This window comes from Numida meleagris, chromosome 10 (assembly GCF_002078875.1).
Source record: "Numida meleagris isolate 19003 breed g44 Domestic line chromosome 10, NumMel1.0, whole genome shotgun sequence".
NCBI classification, from domain to species: domain Eukaryota; kingdom Metazoa; phylum Chordata; class Aves; order Galliformes; family Numididae; genus Numida; species Numida meleagris.
The window spans coordinates 1504175-1522261 of NC_034418.1; the positions used below are offsets into that span (position 1 = coordinate 1504175).

The 18087-nt window shown below is 47.9% G+C and overlaps 1 protein-coding gene across 12 annotated transcripts in view; it reads left to right on the forward strand.

Annotated features, from left to right (window-relative positions):
• Positions 13715-18087, forward strand: part of HYDIN (HYDIN, axonemal central pair apparatus protein) — a 115529-nt gene continuing 111156 nt past the window's right edge. For 6 of the 12 annotated variants that reach the window (XM_021408641.1, XM_021408644.1, XM_021408643.1 and 3 more), the window contains exon 1: positions 16256-17585. The gene's annotated coding sequence lies outside the window, so the exon portion shown is untranslated. Of the gene's footprint in view, positions 17586-18087 lie in introns of all 12 variants that reach the window. The other 6 variants (XM_021408638.1, XM_021408639.1, XM_021408640.1 and 3 more) reach the window with 4 other exon arrangements.

Below are 18087 nucleotides of genomic sequence, written 5' to 3' on the forward strand. Positions count from 1 at the left end.
TGGTTGTCTTCGGCTTGGTTATCAGGTTTGTCATGAGGCTTTGTGCTAACTGGTTCTGATTACAGTTAGGAATGCTGACATTTCTCGTTGCCTCTCTGCTTTGCAAGTGCAGAACCCCAGATAAGGGAGCTGGCGAAGACCCTACCGTATCCTAGAGATAGGAGATGATATGAGAGAGGTGTTCTTTTCTGGTACCTTAATTTTTGTACAGCTGGTCGATACTGGGGGCAATCTTTAAACTAGAAATGCTGTTGAGTGCCTGGTGAAATGCAGTCCAGTGTGGTCTCCCTTGGTTTTAGCTCTAGACTCAAGTGTTGGCGATGAACATCAAAATGTGCTTTGGGAGACGTGAGCTTAGACGTGAGTGGTCATTAAAATGGGACTGCGTTGGAGGAGCCTGTCTGAAGGACTCTGTCAAATGTGATGGAAGTATGGTTGGATATGGCTGCGCTGAATTACAGGGAAATGTAAATGCTTGTAACTGTATTTAAGCTACTAAACAGTTCTTTGACATGTTTACTTTTCACAATATTGCAGTATAAAAATATTGATTGAGAACACATGAGATGGCAGATTAGAAACAGAAGGGAAAGTGTGGCTGTCTTTATTTTGCTGTTAGAAACATTAAGAACTGCATACGTGATTTCTTCAGTCTTTAAAGTCACTGTATACGCTACATTATGTTGATTATAAATCTCATTTCAGTTTTGATAGATCTTCTTATGCAAGTTTGCCTGCTAGCTTTTGAGTTTTAGGTGTTGTCAGAGCTAAGCTGAATCGCTGAACACAGAGCAGAGCTCTCTCTTTTTGGCTGAGCAGAGAGATTGAGGAAATTCTTCCACTGTGTTCTATCAGGTTCTTGATATCTGCTGGCAAGGGGCGGGGGGATGAAATTGTACCTATAATACAATCCTGTGTGGATGCAACTACTCCACCATGCTCAGTGGTCCCTTTTAAAGGATGTTTTATTTCTGTAGGAAACCTGAACATATTTATCAAAGTCATCTTCAGTGTTTTATTAAATGAAGATGACTGCCGCTCGTTAACAAATTGATTTATCTAAATTGAGGGGGAGCAGGGAGAAGTGCCTGTCATTTGCTGACAAATTGATTTATCCAAATTGGTGGGTACCGGGGGAGAAGTGAATCAATATTCAAAACTTATTTGTTGCTGAAGTCAGAGATCATTATCTGTACAGCTGAGAGATGTGGATGGATGAAGGCTGCCTGATGCAAACGAAAGCTCACGCTGCTGTACCCTGAGGTCCTAAGCTGTCAGGTACCTGTGCCTCAAAACAATGACCTGGTGGCCAGGCAGTAATGAAACCTCAATTAGACAGAGGAATGAAGGGGCTGCGGTGGTGAAGTGCCTTAATTTAAGACTCTGGAGGGTTAAGGTGATTAAATACTTTCTTTATAAACAGTTGACTGGTTATAAAAGGTTGATGACAGTGTACTCTATAGCTGATGAGTTGAAAAGTAATGAAATCTATCTTGGGGTCACAATTAAACTTGGCTCCGAGGTGGCCTCCAATAATGACGCTCTTTGGCAGATGTGTTTGGTGGAGGAGTGTAGGAGTGGGACAGGAGCACGGTTGCTGCTGGGGACATCTGAATCACAGGAGCAACGTGGGAAGTTGAGTTCCCTGCCTTCCTTCCATACTGCAGCAGCACTGATGGAAGGTCCCAGCTACACGAGCCTGCAAAATGCACACTGCAAGGTGAGCTCAGAGCCCTGCATGGAATAGGCTATGCAGGGTGTTGGGGACCAGCCCCCCTAGGGTTGGGATTCTTGGAGGATTCCTCGCAGGTAGCAGTGAAGCTGCTCAGCACTGGGGGCTTGCTGTCACACAGCTCTTGGAGCTGGCACTGAATGTGTTAGCACAAGCTGGAAGGGATCTGGATTGGCTGATGCACAGAGTGTGAGAGAGCAGCTCGATCCCAGCCAGCTGGAAAGCTCGCCTAACCCTCAGTGACTGCAAGCTCACACTTGTGGAAGCACTGGAGTTGCTGGGTGCTTAATAGCTGTCAGTGCTATAACCTTAACTATAAATCACCAAGTAATTGATTTCTAGGTGTTAATGAAATGTAGATTTACGGAGAAGTACAATTGTGCCTAAGATGCACTGGCACTGAACAGACCCTGAATTGGCTCTGTGCTTCCATTATGAAACGGGGTAGCATAAGCACATAAACTTACATAAATTGCTTTGCTCTTAATTACGAGACCAGCTTTACCAAAGTGAGTGAGCTCGCATACTTAAACGCAGCTTTTGAATTTGGAAACCTACTCAGAGCTCTGGCTGTTGTCCAGCTTTTGTTCCCTCACCTCCTGCAGGGAGTGAGTGAGACCCCAAGCTGAAGATGAGATATTTTATCTGATCCATCTTCTATGGGGGTTCTGCACAGGAGGAGGACTAGGTCCAAGCGTGAAGTTTGGTCTGGCCGGTTTATTGTTGGGTTACAGAGGGGACAGACCAGAAATTGTTCCTTAAGCTGGATGCTGGAATTGGGTAAAAGTGGAGCTCAAACAGCAGTCTGTAGGCCTCTTCCGAGTCACCTTGTGTCACGGAATCATTAAAATTGGGAAGACCACTAGGATAGTATAGTCCACCCATCACCAGTGTCATCCTGATAGTGTTCAGTGCATGCAACCACACGCAGAGCTGACCTTGGAGTGGGACTGGACCTGAGCACATGCAGTGGCTGGGAACACCTCCCTGCTTCTCACTAACTACTTGAATCATCCCATCACTCTTAGCAGTTCTGAAGTGACCTGAACCGCTTCCCAGAGGAAAGAGTGACAGCAGCAGTCTTGGGAACAGGAGTGGAAGTAATGAAGCGGTAATTAGCAATTAATGAAATGTGGTGAAACTTACAGTTTTAATAACTGCACTGGCCTAGAGGTTTGATGCTGAAATGTAGCAGTCTCTTGGAAATACGCAACTCTGAAGCTTAATTATGATAATTTCCTTTAGACACCATCTGCTCTTAGAGCCAACTTGTGTGTTTATTCCTTCCCCTGAAGGCAGCTGAGGTTTTAAGGACTCCAATTCTGTAGCTTTTTGCAGCAGAGGAGAGTAGGAGAGCATTGTGGGGGGCGAGGGGGCTGAGGTGGTCTTCGTGGCTTATCAGGCAGAGTCTGAGAAGGCAAGGTTCTGTTAGAATAGGCAGAAAGGTGTTTGGGTGTGGAAGGAACTGGGGAAAATCAAGGTCAGAAACTGCTCTGTAGTTTGCAGAGAGTTCAGTCTTGTTTTCAATGGGAGTACCAGTGGGCTGTGCTGCCTGTATTCCCTTCTGAACCCACTGAGCAATGTGTGGAAGGTCGTAACTCCTTACAAATGCTATGATATAATGAAAGGCAGTGATTGCTAAGTCCCTTCTCACCAGAGGTTAGTATTGGGTTGCTAAAACCAGGCAAACCCCAGGGTTGGGGCCAGTAACCCCATTCTGGGGAGGAGGAACATGGTCCCATAGCAGTGGAGATGCATGCAGCAAAGCTTCTTGTGCCTCACATCTGTTGTTCTACTTTGCTTTACCAGTCATATGCTGTTTTATGCCTTGCTGAGCACTGTAAGGGCAGCTCAGGTTAAAGCCACCTCACTGCTCTTCTCTCTTAAGGGTGAGCCTGGAAATGGGTCGGATCATGAAAACAAATAGCCAAACAGCCCCTGCCTTCCCCTGACTCCTCATGTAATCAGCGATGGCAGGAGTGAAGGCTCGGTCAGTCAGGAGCAGTGGATTAGGCTGAATCCTTTCTTCCTTATCAGCTGCAGAAATGCCCGATGGACTTCAACAGAGCAAAACACTTTTCAAGCAGCAAAGGTGAGAAAATGGGACATGGGAATTTTGAAAGATGCAAGTGCTGTTCTAGACGTCATCTCTTCCCACTGAAGGGCTGTGTTAAGGATTCAATTTTGTCTTGTGTAAATCAGTTTTAATTAATAGAGCAGATGTACCAACAATGCATCTGGAAATGAAATGGAGGGGAAAGAGAAGAGGCAGCTGGTGAGGGTGGATGTAAATATTTGCTTTTTGGGAAGTGAAGCTCTGCTTCTGAAACTTCAGAGACTCCATTTCAATTTCAGGAGGATGTTTCTTTGCCTGTGGAGATAGATGGAGCAGAAAAAAATTGGCTGAACCGTAATGCTTTGTTTGATTCTAGCACATGTGATGTAAGAAGCACGATGCTTTGGAACAGGGCCAGCGCATGAAGTCTTGGTTCCTACTGAAATATTAAGGCTCAGCCCCATGTTGTTACAGCATGCAGTGATTTCAGAGGAGCTGACTGGAACAAGAAGCCTTCCCCTGGCCTCTGCATCACAGTCTGAGGGTAGAAAGCGTGGACAAACAGAGATGCTCGTTTTGGCCCCCTGGTGCAGGGCAGGGGGCAATGGTGCAAGTAAATAAGGCCTGGCTGGCAAACCAAGTGGAAGAGTTGCATGTGTCTGAAAGCCTCTGCTGAGGAGATATGACAGGTATGGCTGTGGGCTCTGATCTTCACACAGCGCTGAGGGCTTCAGGAAAAAATAGGCAGTGTGTGAATTAGAAATTGGCACGCTTTGGGACCCTCTGCATTTCTGCTTGAGGTACTGAAGGACGGTGCCCACATTTTTTCTCATTTTATTTCAGCATCAGGCTTTTCATGAGATCCCTGGCTATTCATATGGTGATTTTTGAGGAGTTTTTGTTACTGTCTGTAACTAAAAATTTGCAAACACAGGCCTAAAAGCAGAGAATCCTGAAGCAAACAGAGAATGTAAGCAAACAGAACCACAAACAAATACAAAAAAACCCTCAAAGAAGGGAGAGGGAAAAGTGGTTTTTATTACATGCCATAACTGGAAAGCTGGAGGAGGCAGACAAGAAGGAGGGTTGATCTAGTGCAGGTATTTCTAGACCTGAAGTCACTTGCTCTAACTGTGTTGTATTTGCATTGTGAAACACTTCACTATCTATCACTTCTGTTTCAGAGCTCTCCTGCCAGTTGTTTGATGCCTTACTCTGGTTGCTGTTGTTCCATCCTTCGTTGACCTTGGGGAGCAGCAGGCATCTTGAAGGTGAGGGTGAGAATGTAATGCATCAGAAGAGGCAGCGGGACCACTTGCAGGGAGAGATTTGTCAGGTCCTCAGCACCGCAGGTGAAGCAGCTGGGGTCTTTCAGAATGATGATCTCTTCCAAGATGGCTCATGCAGTTGCCAGGACGCTACAAAGTCTAATTTTACATTATAAAGGGATCTTCAACTCTAAACCTCAGGCAAGTAAGTAATTTCTTGCAATTAGAAAAAGTCAGAGTCCCCATTATTCCATTTGTCATTCCCAGATGTTGAACTGGCAGCAGCCAACCAGTGGCCTTGCTTCTGTCTCTGCATCCTCCAGGTCACGCATGCTATCCTTGTGTGATTAGGCTGTGTGCATTGATGAACTTTTTGCACACGTTCCTCTTTATCCCAGTAACTGATATGGAAAAACCGAATTGCTAACAGTCAATGTTTTCAAGATCACATCCTCAGCAAGTAATGGGATATTCCTGAAACAGTAGCTTGACCATATCGGGGAATTTTTGCACAGCCACATCTTGAGGTTGAGAAATCAGAATGTTTCAACAGCAATGAAGTAGGAAAGCATGAAGAAGCTGCAAAGATCCTGTACACACTGAGTGTGCCTGTTCTCAAACGCAGCACTGTACTGCCCCAAACTGCAGAAGTGACTGTGAAGAAAAGCAGTGAAAGGTTGTGGCATTCTCTGAGGATTTCTGAAAGCTAAATGAAAGTAGCGTTGTTTCTGACTTTTTATTCTCTCAGGTCCCAGTGTAACCAGGCTCACTCTGTATCCTTAGGGTGTTCCTTTCTGTTCCTGCTGTGTAAAGCTGGCCCGCTTGATGTTTGTGCTCCTTAATGAGATTATGGCAAAAACTAGGTGTCTGCATCCAGGATCACGAGGCTGTGCCCGAAGAAAGGAGCTCATGGCTTTCTTTCTAATGCAGTCTGGAGCCTTTCTATTTAGCTTCAATGCTCAGGTGCCTAACCTAGCCTGATAACCACTCCAGGCCAAAAAACTTTGCTAATTGTTATTCCTCTTGGACACAATGGCTTGGTGTGGCAGGTGAGTTCTGTGGTTGCACATTGCTCCTTGTCTTTCTGGGGCTGGTATGTGTAAGGTGGTGGGCACCCCATCTTCAAACCTAGCAAAGAACAAATCTTCTATCAAGGGCTGAGCACTCAGCAGTGATGCTGAGCCCTTCAAGTTTCATTCTTTCCGATAACAATAAATGGTCCAGGGCTTGATCTGTACTTCAGCTGACTGCAAAGCAGCAGGCAAACCTGTAGTCTGATGCTTAAATGCCTGGGCAGCCTGCCCTGCTCTATAGGGGAACTGGGAGCCTTTGCAGGCAGTTCGGTAACAACTGCAGTGCTATAAAGCAACGAGAGGAAGCAGTTGGTTGAATTCTGCCATCAGGCATTGCAGGCCTTTGTTTGACAAAGGGGCTTGCAAGAACACAGGGCAGAGGGCAAGAAAAGCTGTCCTAGGTGGACTGTTGGGAAAGACTGATGTTTTGTCAAGGACTCAACTAGCCAGCTTCCCACTGAGCTGACAGACGCAGATCTCAAAGCTGGCTCAACTGAGATGGAGCTTTGCTTCAGAGCTGCACTTCAAAACCTGGTGGAGAATGTCCCTGCAGGGGGGACTGTAATTGCCATGTATTGTGACCATAATGATATGGGGGAAAGAAAAGGGGCAGCTGTAGGGAATAAATGAGATGGTGTGTCTGATGACTCCCAGATCTCATTTTTCCTGGGTGTTAGATCTGCCCTGGAAGGCAGGAGGAGGGAACCTGGGTCTCCTCAGCTGTGTGCACACCCTCATTTCAGGCTGGCTCAGCAATTGTTAGAAATCAGGATGGAAAAGGGAGACCTGGGCCAGGCTCAGCCAGCAGGGCATAATTTCTGCTCTGTTTCTGTAGAAGATTGGGGTTGGCTGAGCTTTGGGTTTAACTTCCTCTGTGGCTCTCTGAGCTGCTCTCCCCAGCTGCCCATCACTGATGCTCATGTTTTCATGTCTGCTCATACAGTTGGGTAAAGAAGGCCTTGGTTATTTTCTTTCCTTTTTTTCCTCTTGGAGAAGTGTCTTGTTTACTTTTTGCAGCTGTCCTGACTCTCTTCCACTGTCATTACAGTGAAGCAATGTGGCAATTACAGGGCTGGCCACCCCCAAGAGGAGGGTGTGCTCCTCTGGCTTTTAAAGAGCGTGCAGCACTGCACTTTGTGCTCATCCTCCAAAGCTTTTCTCTTCTCCTGAAATGGGTTTTAATGCTCTTCCATTCCAAGCATCTGTACAGACAGGAAACGCCTAGATCGTGGATTGGTTTCAGGAAACTTCAATTCTTTGAATCTCCTTTGGGTGGTACATTGCCCCACACTCTCTCCCTTCCCTCTTCTTTCCCCTCAAAGGATACTTTTTTTAGCTGAACTATCAGAGGTGGTGGAAAGGCATTGATTGCTTTGACCTTGGAGTGCTGAACAAGGGCAGAGGAGCAACAGACGCTTTGGGTTTTTTTGGGAGATTCCTCCCTGTGGAGGGGGACTGCCCCTTCAGAAGGGATGGTGGCACTGGGGACTAAGTGCTGTCAGCCCTTGGCCATGTCCTGGGTTTGTCAGGCCGTGTCATAACTGGCTTTCCTCCCCCCAGCCAGACTCTGGAGCTGGGCTGCTGCGGGACATCCAGCTGGTCAGCCAGCAGGGCCTGAGCTAACAAGGAAGGCAGGGTTTGTGGTCCAGCTCTGATCCTGCTGAAGGCACTTATGTTGCCAGTTCAAAACCCAACACTGGGGCTGATTCAGACCTGCAGGCTTTTGCTGCAGAGAATGGGGTGTTTACAAGCTAATGCCTAATCCTACGGGCAGCCTCAGAGCCACTTCTTTGGTAACTTGTAGGAAGTATTCTGTTTTGGGTTTTGTGTAAGGTGGTATAAAGCAATCCCATGCAGCTGGAGGCTGGAAGGAAGGGTGTTTTGGGGCTTTGAAGTCTCTGCTCCAGTGACAGCCGTCTTGCTGCTGCAGCAATTGATTCCATTTCTCTATTTTGTTTCTGAACACTTTAACAAAAATATTCCTTGTATTTCCTTTCTCTCTGAGGTGAGAGAATTCCTGAAAATATCAGGTCCTGATGGAACTGAGGAGCATTTCATCAGTCTCTTTCCCTGAACTGGGTTGAGTGCAGCTCGCAGAACACTTGGTCCTGGGGGCACCAGCACGGTGAGTCTGGGAGCACTCCTAGCACTGGGGCTGGGCTGCCAACACAGCGCAGGTACTGGAGGGAGATGCTGGTTGTTGGGGTGGGCTGACCCCCCCCCCCCCTTCTTTTCCCCAATGCTTCTGTGCTCTGCGTACCCACTAACAAGCTGTTTTCTGTTGGCAGAGCTGATGGCCCATCCGCCCGCGTTCTCAGATGAACCCATAGGAGCCCTTTGCTACGGGCTGCAGTGAGCTCCGCTGTATTTTGACAGCGTTTGACATTTCCCAGACAATTATTAAATCTGCCAATTGGCGATCTTTAACGCTCTCCTTCCAGCCTTCCAGCAGCGGTGCCTATAAACCTTGGTTTGCCCTTCAAAGAACTGTTAGCTGAAGCTTCTGCATCTTGTCACTTGCCAAATGCCACCAGTGAAGCTCTGCTTTCGTTGCTTTGGGCATTTACACGTTGCCTTTAATTAGGACATGCTTTTCTGGCCGGGGGCTGATTGGCAGCTCTGTGCTGACAAAGTCCAGGAGAAGAGTAGATGGTGTACTGTATTATTTGTTATACTTGAAGAAATGTTTTTTTTAGCCTAACTGTCTTCATACACATCCTTTGGGAGGAGGGATACGAGGCCTCGGAATCCAGCTTCCTTCACAAGTCTTTAAAGCATGAACTCTTAAAGGTTAAAATACCTCTGGCAATACGGATCAATACGTGGGGATTTAAGAGTGCTCTAAATTAAGCAGACAAATGAGTTAAACTGCATTTAGCTAATTCCCTGGCTGTGAATAACCCAGCCAATCCTGAGCCTCAGCTGGAGACATCCGAGGCTGTCTGGTATTTATAGCAGAGATCTCAGACTTTCTTGGACATGGTTGGTCTGCGAGTTATGGCTTTACTGACCAGAAGGTAGGAGGCACTTCTAAGTGGCCTCTTTTAGTGCAGCTCTGAGACTTTTGCTTCTGTCCTAGACTTCACAGTGGCTTTCACAGGGGTGCCATCTCAGGTCTGCTTTTTCTCCTTAGGGCACAGCTTTGTTTTGCCAAGGCTCAGTGAATTAGCACAACCTCTACCATAGATCTGTAGATGTATCCCTCTAGGAAACTATATTCTATGAGGTTACAGGGCAGTCTTAAAAATAGTTCAACCTCCCTTTAATTACTCAATAGGAAAGCAGCTGTGTGAATAGCTGAGCAGCAGCTCTGGTTGGGCATTGGTCCTGCAGTGAATGCCTGTTGTTTAATCTGAGGGGCTGCTGTAAGCAATCTCCCTGCAAACAAGAATCTTCTGAGTGACTGAGCTGAGATCTCCAGATTCCTAATCAGAGGAAAGGCTGTCCCAGCCAAATCAGAGCTGGACTCCTGATTGCATCCTGATAGAAAAGATTACTCATCCAGTGGAAAAGGGCTACTGTTTTATTGAGGGTTTTGCCATATGTTAGCTGAGCATCACTTGGCACTCAGTAGTGCTTCAGTTCTGCTTTTCAGAGCCCGTAAGCTGGGTTTGCCTGACTCTGAGGAACACTACCTGCTTTCTAATGAGGCTGAACAAGGCCAGATGCAAGGTGTTCCACTTGGATCGATGTAATCCCAGATATGTGTACAGAGTGGTATAAGAACTCGCTGAGAACGGCCCTGTGGAGAAGCACTTGAGGTCCTGGTGGATGAGAAGCTGGACATGAGCCAGCAGTGTGTGCTTGCAGCCTGGAAAGCCAACAGCATCCTGGAACACATCAGCAGAGGGGTGGCAGTGGGCAGGGAGCCCCCCCTGCCCTTGTGAGACCCCCCCCCCCCCCCCTGGATTACTGCATCCAGGCCTGGGACCTCCAGTACAGGAGGGATGTGGAGCTGTTGGAGCAGGTCCGGAGAAGGCCACGGATGTGCTCGTAGGGCTGGAGCATCTCTCCTATGAAGAAAGGCTGAGGGGTTGGGCTTGTGTAGCTTGGAGAAGAGAAAGCTCTGGGGAGACCTCATTGCTGCCTTCCTGTACTTGAGGGGAGCTTATAAGCAGGAGGGGGACTGACTTTTTACACAATCTAATCATGACAGGACAATGGGGAATGGCTTTAAACTAACAGAGAGGAGATGTAGGTTAGATGTCAGGAAGAAATCTTTTACTCTGAGGGCAGTGAGGCACTGGCAGGGGTGCCCCATTGCTGGAGGTGCCCCAGCCCATAGGTGGGGCCATCCAGGCCATGGCAGGGGTTTGGAACTGGATGATCTTAAAGGTCCCCTCCAACCTAAGCCGTTTTGTGGTATGATTCTATGATTTCTGCTTTTTCTTCCCTTGTTTGGCTCGAGTGCTTCAGGAAGCCCTTACCTTCTTTCCATTTCATCAGCCCATTTACCATCTGTTCCATCAAGTTGTCTGGAACTCAGGCATCTATTGTTTCTTGGCTGAAACCCTCTGGTTTGTATTGGTAGCTGCCCTTCTGGATGCCCATCTCTGACTTGCTCTGTTTGTTTCCTGATCTGTCAGCTGAACACAATGGGGAGGAAAAAAGTCAGTGCTACAGACAACTCCCTCCTGCCACTGCAAGGAGCAGTGGGTGGTTTTGTGATGGTATATTTTGAGAGACTGGAACTTAAAGTCCTACAGCACAGGTAAGTGACTTAAAGTGGGATTTGCCCTTTATGTTCCTGCTCCAAAGATCGCCTTTATCTTTCTGGTAAAGAAAACAAGCACAAAGACTAACCTCAACATAGAAAAATAAAAATCAAACTCGAGGAAGAGTTTGTTGCAAGAGGCACTGACATGCTGGGCCTTCTTCCTCTCACTTGGAAACACTTTGTGGTTGCAGCCAGTTCCTTCAGGGCAAGGGGGAAGGTTTGCCATGATAGTACATTGGATAAGCTAACCCATACTGTGCCTGCTGCTGCTAATTCAAGTTGTAGCTCTTCCTCTAAATAGTGGCACTTGCTGTTCTTTTACCAACTATAGGTTGTTCTTAGCTATCAGAGCCTTGATTGTTCTTCTGTGCTTCTTTGCTAGGTACATAACTTATGCCTTCTCTGCCCATCGTTCTCTGACATGCTCTATGTGCAGAGTGCTGTGCTGTCAATCCAGCTGTAGCCTTGAGGACAGACCTTAGTGCTACTGGATTGCAAGGCTATGAGGTAGAGGTAGGTATTCTATTCCATTGCAGGGCTGAAGATATTCCGCAGCCTGGAGTTTATCACTTGGTAGATATGCTATGCAAAAAGTGGATGGCTGTGTATCCTGGTGTAGCTCGCTCAGCGGTGGAGGAGCAATGAGCAAAATCCATTTGGACCACCCAGCCTTGGTCTGACTCCTGCCAGAGGTGCCCTGCATACAGTGGGCTCAGATATTCACCTTCTCCTAGCTGCAGGGCAGGGTGTAGGTTCTCAGGCAGCTCCAGACTGCAGAAATGAAGAGACAAGTTGGTGCAGTACCCAGGGCTGGTGCTGCTACCCCTGGTTTCAGCTAATGTCTGTACTGCACCTGGAGTGAGACTCAGCCTCTGTCCCTGCCCCAGCTTTCAAAAAGGTTCTTTTCCTGCTTCATGGGATCGTTGGGCCATTGCTCACATTCACAAGGTGGATGCTCTCAATGCCTTTCAGCTAAACACGGGCTTCCCTCTTTGGTACGAAGCAGCTGGCATTTTTGTCTCAGCTGATAGCTCAACAGATGGCTGCTTAAAAACAGAAAGCAATCAAAGCAGGAGACTTTCTTCTCCTTAAGGGCTGTGCTGAGGTTAGCTTCCAGAACAACGCAGGATGTGTCAGCTATGGCACAGGGTCCAAAAGGACAAACGCATGTAGCTGGAAACTTTAGAGGTAGATAGAGGCTTGTGTGACATGAAAGTTAGGGAGTTTCCATCCTGGAAGATACTTAACACTGTATGCAATCACATTTAACTTTGAAATTGGCCCTCTTTCCAGCAGGGGATGGGTTGATCGTTGGACTTAGAGGTCTTTTCCAACCTTAACGATTCTCTTGAGGAGCAGCTGTTTCAGGCTCACCTGCATTATCACCATCACGAGTGGGGTTTCTTTTGGGAAAACATCCCCAGGAGAGATTGCATTTGCTATCTGACCCTTGTTTGCATTTTGTGCCAGGTGTTTGTGCCAGAAGCCTTGAAATTGTGCTGCGGGCTCAAAGGGACGGTTAAATCAAGGAGGATGAGCACAGGATTAGTTCCCAGGGCGACAGGATGTGTGCAAGGATGTGTTATGTTCTCCGCTTTTTTTTCAGAAAACAAGCGAGCTTTGTTGTGAGCCAAGAATATCTGGATGAACGATGGGTGCTTCTGGAAGGTGATGTGCCTTCAGAGCTCTCTGCAAATGCTGCCAGTTTGTCTCCTGCCCTGCAGACGCTGCTCGTTGGAAAGGAGCAGTGCTGCTGTCCTGGAGGAATCCTCAGCACTGAGTGCGTTTCAGCTGGCTGTGCTGGTGAGACAAAAAAGGGGCAGCCCCATGTGCAGGGACCGTGCCTTGTAGGGAAGGGAGGCACGGTGTGGAAGGGCTGCTCTCTGGTGTCCTGGAGTTCAGGGCAGGGGTGGGCAGTGTGTCCAATGAGGCAGAAAAGCTTCCTGAGCAGCAGAGAGGAGCGAAGCTCAGCCCAGGGACCACAGCTGCCATCCTAGATTGTGATGTCCTGTCTGAAAGGAGGCTTGTTATCTAATCCCTCTGTCTGGGAGGGAGGGCTTGCAAGCTAGTGGAGGAGGGAGTTAAGCTCTACACACAGCTGGAGCCTTCCAGAGTCAGCCTGCAGAGCTGTCATTGCTTCTGCTGTGGAGAAGTGTTGCTCGCAGGCTGGCTCCCTGACCAGTCTCACTGCTGCCCAGATCTCCTTAAGGAGATTCATCAGCTCCCCTTGCAGCCCAGCTATCCTTGTGAAGATTTAGTGTCATTACCTTGGTTAATTCCAAATGTGTCTTTAATGAGATACTGTTAGTTAAAGGAATTCTGGTGAGACCAGCCAGGAAAAAAAGTGACTTCCAAGCAGATTTGGAAACTGCTTTCCATAGGAAAATCAAGCTTGAACAATCTTTCTATGATCAGCCCAGCAGTGTGAACCTGGCTGGGAGAAATCCGGATGCTAATTAAAGGGGCAACAGCAGCTGGGGAGGGTTAAAGAAAGGCATCTGCCTTGAGGCTGTGCTAAAGGGAAACTATAGACCTGTGTTTCTCTAAGTTTGTCAGTGGATGCCTCTAGAAGGTCTTGGTGCTTGGGCGTAATTTTAATTTACCCTGTTGTGTTTTCCTTTTCGAGGTGATGCTGCGGGCTGAAGACACCAGCTGGATGCTCAGTGCCCTTCCCTTACCCTTTTCTTCGGGGATTTTGGGTGAGTGACCGAGGCAGGCAGCTGGGCATCTCGCCCCCGACATCATATCCCAAACCTGGAGCATGACTCCTTGTGTCCCCTGTGGGGCAGGAACCTGCGTGTCGGCGGAGAAAAGTTGATGCCTGGTGAGCTTGGATCTTAATTTTCCTGCACAATACAATCAGCATCACAGCTCTGTTCAGGGCTGCAGCAAGCATGTGTTTCAGTACACTGATAAAGTCAGCGTGCTCTAAGAACGTGGACAAGATAAAGGTGTCCCAGCAATACCTATTGTTCCCATCCAGTTAGTCTGGTGAAAGGCAGCATTTTCTATGAAGAAAGCTTATTCCATATGTTGCCAAAACACCAAGCTGCTCAGGCATTACAAGGGGAGAGGGGAGATGAGCCCTGTAGCGTTCACACATGGTAAATGTGACTTGTTTGCTAGCCCTTGTGACTTTGCCTTTTCTCTAATAACTATTGCTGGGCTTGCCTCCCGAGGAAATTGAGTCCCTGTGAGATCAGTCAGGTTGCCTGGTCCCTGGCACAGCCATAATTAGATCAGTGCAAGTTTCTGACATTTGCTGTCATCCTTGGTCCGTCTTACATGCTGCATCGCCTTTGGCATGGGAGAGACTTTTTTCTGTAAGAAAGAGGGAAGAGTTTTCCACTGAGTATGGAAATAGGTATTTTTTCCTGCTGTGAGAGTTAGGAATGAAGTCCTGGGGTAGGTCTGGTGGAGGTGAAGACCCCCCAGGTGAGAAGGTGTTGTTTGGGCTTGTTTTGGCTTCTTGCTGTGGGGGAATGATTGTGATTAATTGTGATTAAACTTGTTACACCTGTCATAGGGATGTTTAGTGCCAGTGTGGTAGAACCTGCAGTGAGGTTCCCTCTCAGCTTTATCTTAGGTGAGTAATGTTTTCCTACAGTGTGACTCAAGGTGCCCAGGAAGGCCAGATTTCCAAGCTGTGGGGCCAGGAATGAAGTGGACACCTGCAGGAGGAGGGTGGTAGAAACCTGCCTTGTCTTGTGCTCTTGAATATATGACAGGAGCTGGGCCTGTGGAGGTTTACTAGAGCTCTCCAGTACCTGGACTGCAGGCCCTGCTGGAGATCCCTGCTTGTGCAATGGGACTTTGTGCTTGGGTTTGCTGGTACCTCAGAGGCAGAGGAGTGCTGGGAGGGCTTCAGACATTACAGCTGTTTCAATTGATCCACTATTTCTTGTTTCCAAGGACAGAAGCGTTCATGGATGTGCATAGTCCTCATGCATCTTTCCTGATTGGAGATGAATTTCTTCCTGATGAGAGGAGCTCTTATTCACCATGGCTTCCTCTGCTCCTTCTGCTTGTTGCCTACCTGAAATCCTCCTCATCTCCTGCTGGCCTCATTGTCCTTCCAAGAGCAGGCAATCACACTCCCACTGCAGTGGGAAGAGGGATAGGGTCAGTGGCTGATAGCTGACAGCTCCTTTTTATGTTCCCATCTGTTCCCTCTTTTTCCTTCTAATGAGATCAGGTGCTGGAGCACACTGGGAAGACTTTTCAGTGTGAGAGGAAGTCACAAATGAGGTACTTAGGTCCTTTCTGCTTTCATCTTTGCTAGTGAGAGGCTGCTCAAATCAAACCTGCATCCTCTTGAGCTGCTCCTAGAACAGATCCAATAAAAAGAAACCTAAACTGTGTAGCGAGGCTGGCAGCCCTGGATCAGGTGAGTTTGTACTGCAGTGCTGAGCCTTGCCTTGCAGAGATGCAAATCTGGCTGTTCTGAGGCTATTTTTAAAATTTTATCGTTACTATTTTTTTTTAGGTGGCTACTGTCTTGTCTTCTAAAACCTCAGCTAATTTACGTGGTCTTATCATTCTTCATTCCTTAGGGTGTTGGTGCTTCCCACACAGACCTCACAGCCTTTCTGATCCACTTTCTTTTGTGTCACAAGTGGCTCCACTCTGGTTCTGTTCTGGGGTGCTTTCCCCACTGCTTTTGGGGACACCTGTTTATGATAGTGCTGGTTTTCCGTGGGTGGGAATGTTTCTCTCAAGGAGAAACTGGAGCAGCTGTTTGGGGCTGTTTTTCATTTTTGGCTGCTTGATTTCATGGCTGCTTTGGGGACGTGTGAAGGATGGGAAGAGGTTCAAAGGAGAACTTACCGAACCCGCTTAATAATTCAGCGTGGTCAGTCTCTGTGGGGAATGAGAAGTTGCCCCCCTGATCCCACTGCCAAAATGTGATGTGGTGGAAGTTAATGTGGGGAAATAGCATAAAAAAAAAACCCTTTACAGTCCAATAATACCCCCACAGCGTAGGGCAAGTGTTCTTTTTAGGGATGCACTAGGTGCCCTGCTCAAGAATTAGTAAGCACTGGTTCAGATCCAGCCCAGGACAGCCTCCCTGTAGCTGCTCATTAACAAAAGCTCCCAGTTCATTTGGCAGAAGGCTGGCAGCTCTCGTGGTCAATGTAATGCTTGCAGGCTTCCCCAGCATCTCTGAGTGCTGTGCTGTAGGGAGCTGCACCAGCTGGCCTGACAGCAGCAAGGAAACCAGCTCTTCCTTTCAGTGCTTCACAAGTGATAAGTAAAACAAGCTACTCCCTTTGCAGCACTGCTTCTGGTGCTCTGTAGCTGCTGTAATTGCTGTAGTGGTGCCAGGTGCTCCTAAGGGCTCAGGCTGGGTTTGCCTTTTCCATGTGTCCCACTTATAACTGTAGTTTTTTTTCTTGCTTCAAATCACAGAACGAGATGTTGGTGCTTAAAAATGTTCTGCAGGAGAGAGAGGTCCTAGTCTTGGTGGCAGTGGATGACAGACTTGCTGCAGAGCCTGGGAGACCTTTTCCATGGACTCAGGACAAATCCTACCACAAATGGAGCTGCCAGGTGATGCTGGAAACTGCAAGTGTTGAGCGAGCTGGTGTAGACCAGGTTAGGCAAGAGAAGGCTTTTTTCTGGTGAAGCTAGATGAAGGAGTGATCGTGGCATCCATCCAGTATGGTCCTTGGAGCTGACTGTGGGAGCATCCTAATGGGGTATGGGTGCCCAGGTATTGCTGTGGGTAGGATGCCAAGTAGTACTCGGGTTCCTGGTGGCCAGTTTCCTCGTGGAGTTACTTCTTGGTCATGCTGCATCTCTTCCTGCCTAATCCTTGCTGAAGGAGCAGTGCTGCTTGAAGCATCTCCCCCAGCTGTGAGAGGAGGGAGTCTGGGGACAAGACTGATGTCCTCTTCCCGCAGAGGACATGCTACCTACCTGCTTGGTACCACTGTTTCTGCCCTCCAGGAGAGCAGTGGAGTAGAGATGCTCCGTGCATAGGCTTCTGTGCCTCTGGTGGGGGAGAAGACCTGGTACTCCCCAACCTGTGGTGCTAAGTGGCCCTGGATGGGGTGGAGAGCCTCCTGGCAGGGCCCTGCCAGCTGCTGGGAAGAGCCACACGTGAGGGAGGTGGGGCTGTCCACTGCTCTGCCTCGATGGTCAGAAAAGACCATGGGCACATCAGAAACTCCCCTTGAACTGTGAATAACTTCTTGAGTAGTATGTATTTATTTTCTTGTGCCTTTACCCACTGGGGCAGCTGGCTGGATTAAGTGGTTCTATGGTATGAAAGAAAACCTAGAGGGCATTGCACTTGCAGGGGCCACGGTCTTTGCTTTGTTTTGAAGAGCTGTGGAGAAAAAATAATTTACTCTTCTCAAATTTGATGGCTGCACAGGCAATGTCAGGGTCTCCGAAGTGTATATGTTTGAAATATTGTCTTGACTTTAGCAGGCAGGGAGATGAAGGCTCAGGGTTTGGAAATGAGATGGAAAATAAGCAAAAAGTGAAGAAAGGGTTGATTGCCATGGTGGGAATCAGAAGGGAGAAAAGCAAACCCAGGGCTGTGCACTGAGGTACGTATTACCAAAAAAAATCAATGTTTTCTCCTGCAATGTGGGTTTGTATTGCTGAGAGAAAAGCAGGAAATGTGGCTGAAAGGAGCCAAGTTAATTTCCCTTCTTTCTCAGAGGGGGGCAAATATGAATCCTGCTTGAACTGAAGAGGATTATTTGTGACTTCATGAAGATGCAGTTGGGTAAGTGATCTCAGTGTGGTTATTATTCAGTAGGAAATGTTTTGATGGCATAAAACGTTGCAGATGCTGTGGGCTTGGTGTGGTTAGTGCAGTAATGATGCCAGGAAAGGTGCGGTGATCCTGAGATGCCTGGTGCAGACCCACCTGGACACCCTGCTTCTGGTGTTTGTGGTGCCAGCATCATCAGGCCTCTCTAATTAGACCAGCTAATCAAGCAGTGAGGAGAAAGGGAGGCAGACCTTAGTGGAAACTCTTTCTGCTTCAAGTCAGAAACATGGGCAGCCAGATGAGATACGAGTGTGAATCAGGAATGATTTTCTGGGTCAGTCTGAATGGTAACTGTTGGGTATTGTGGCAGAAAACAGCTGTGAGCTCACGGAGCGGAGAGGGGCTTAATGAGGGAAGGGGGGCTTGGTGGTGTCTTGAGAGCAAAGAGAAGGGATGGTGGATCCTGGCGGTGAAAGGGAGCAAGGTGGGTGTGTGTAGCCAGCATTTCTCCCTT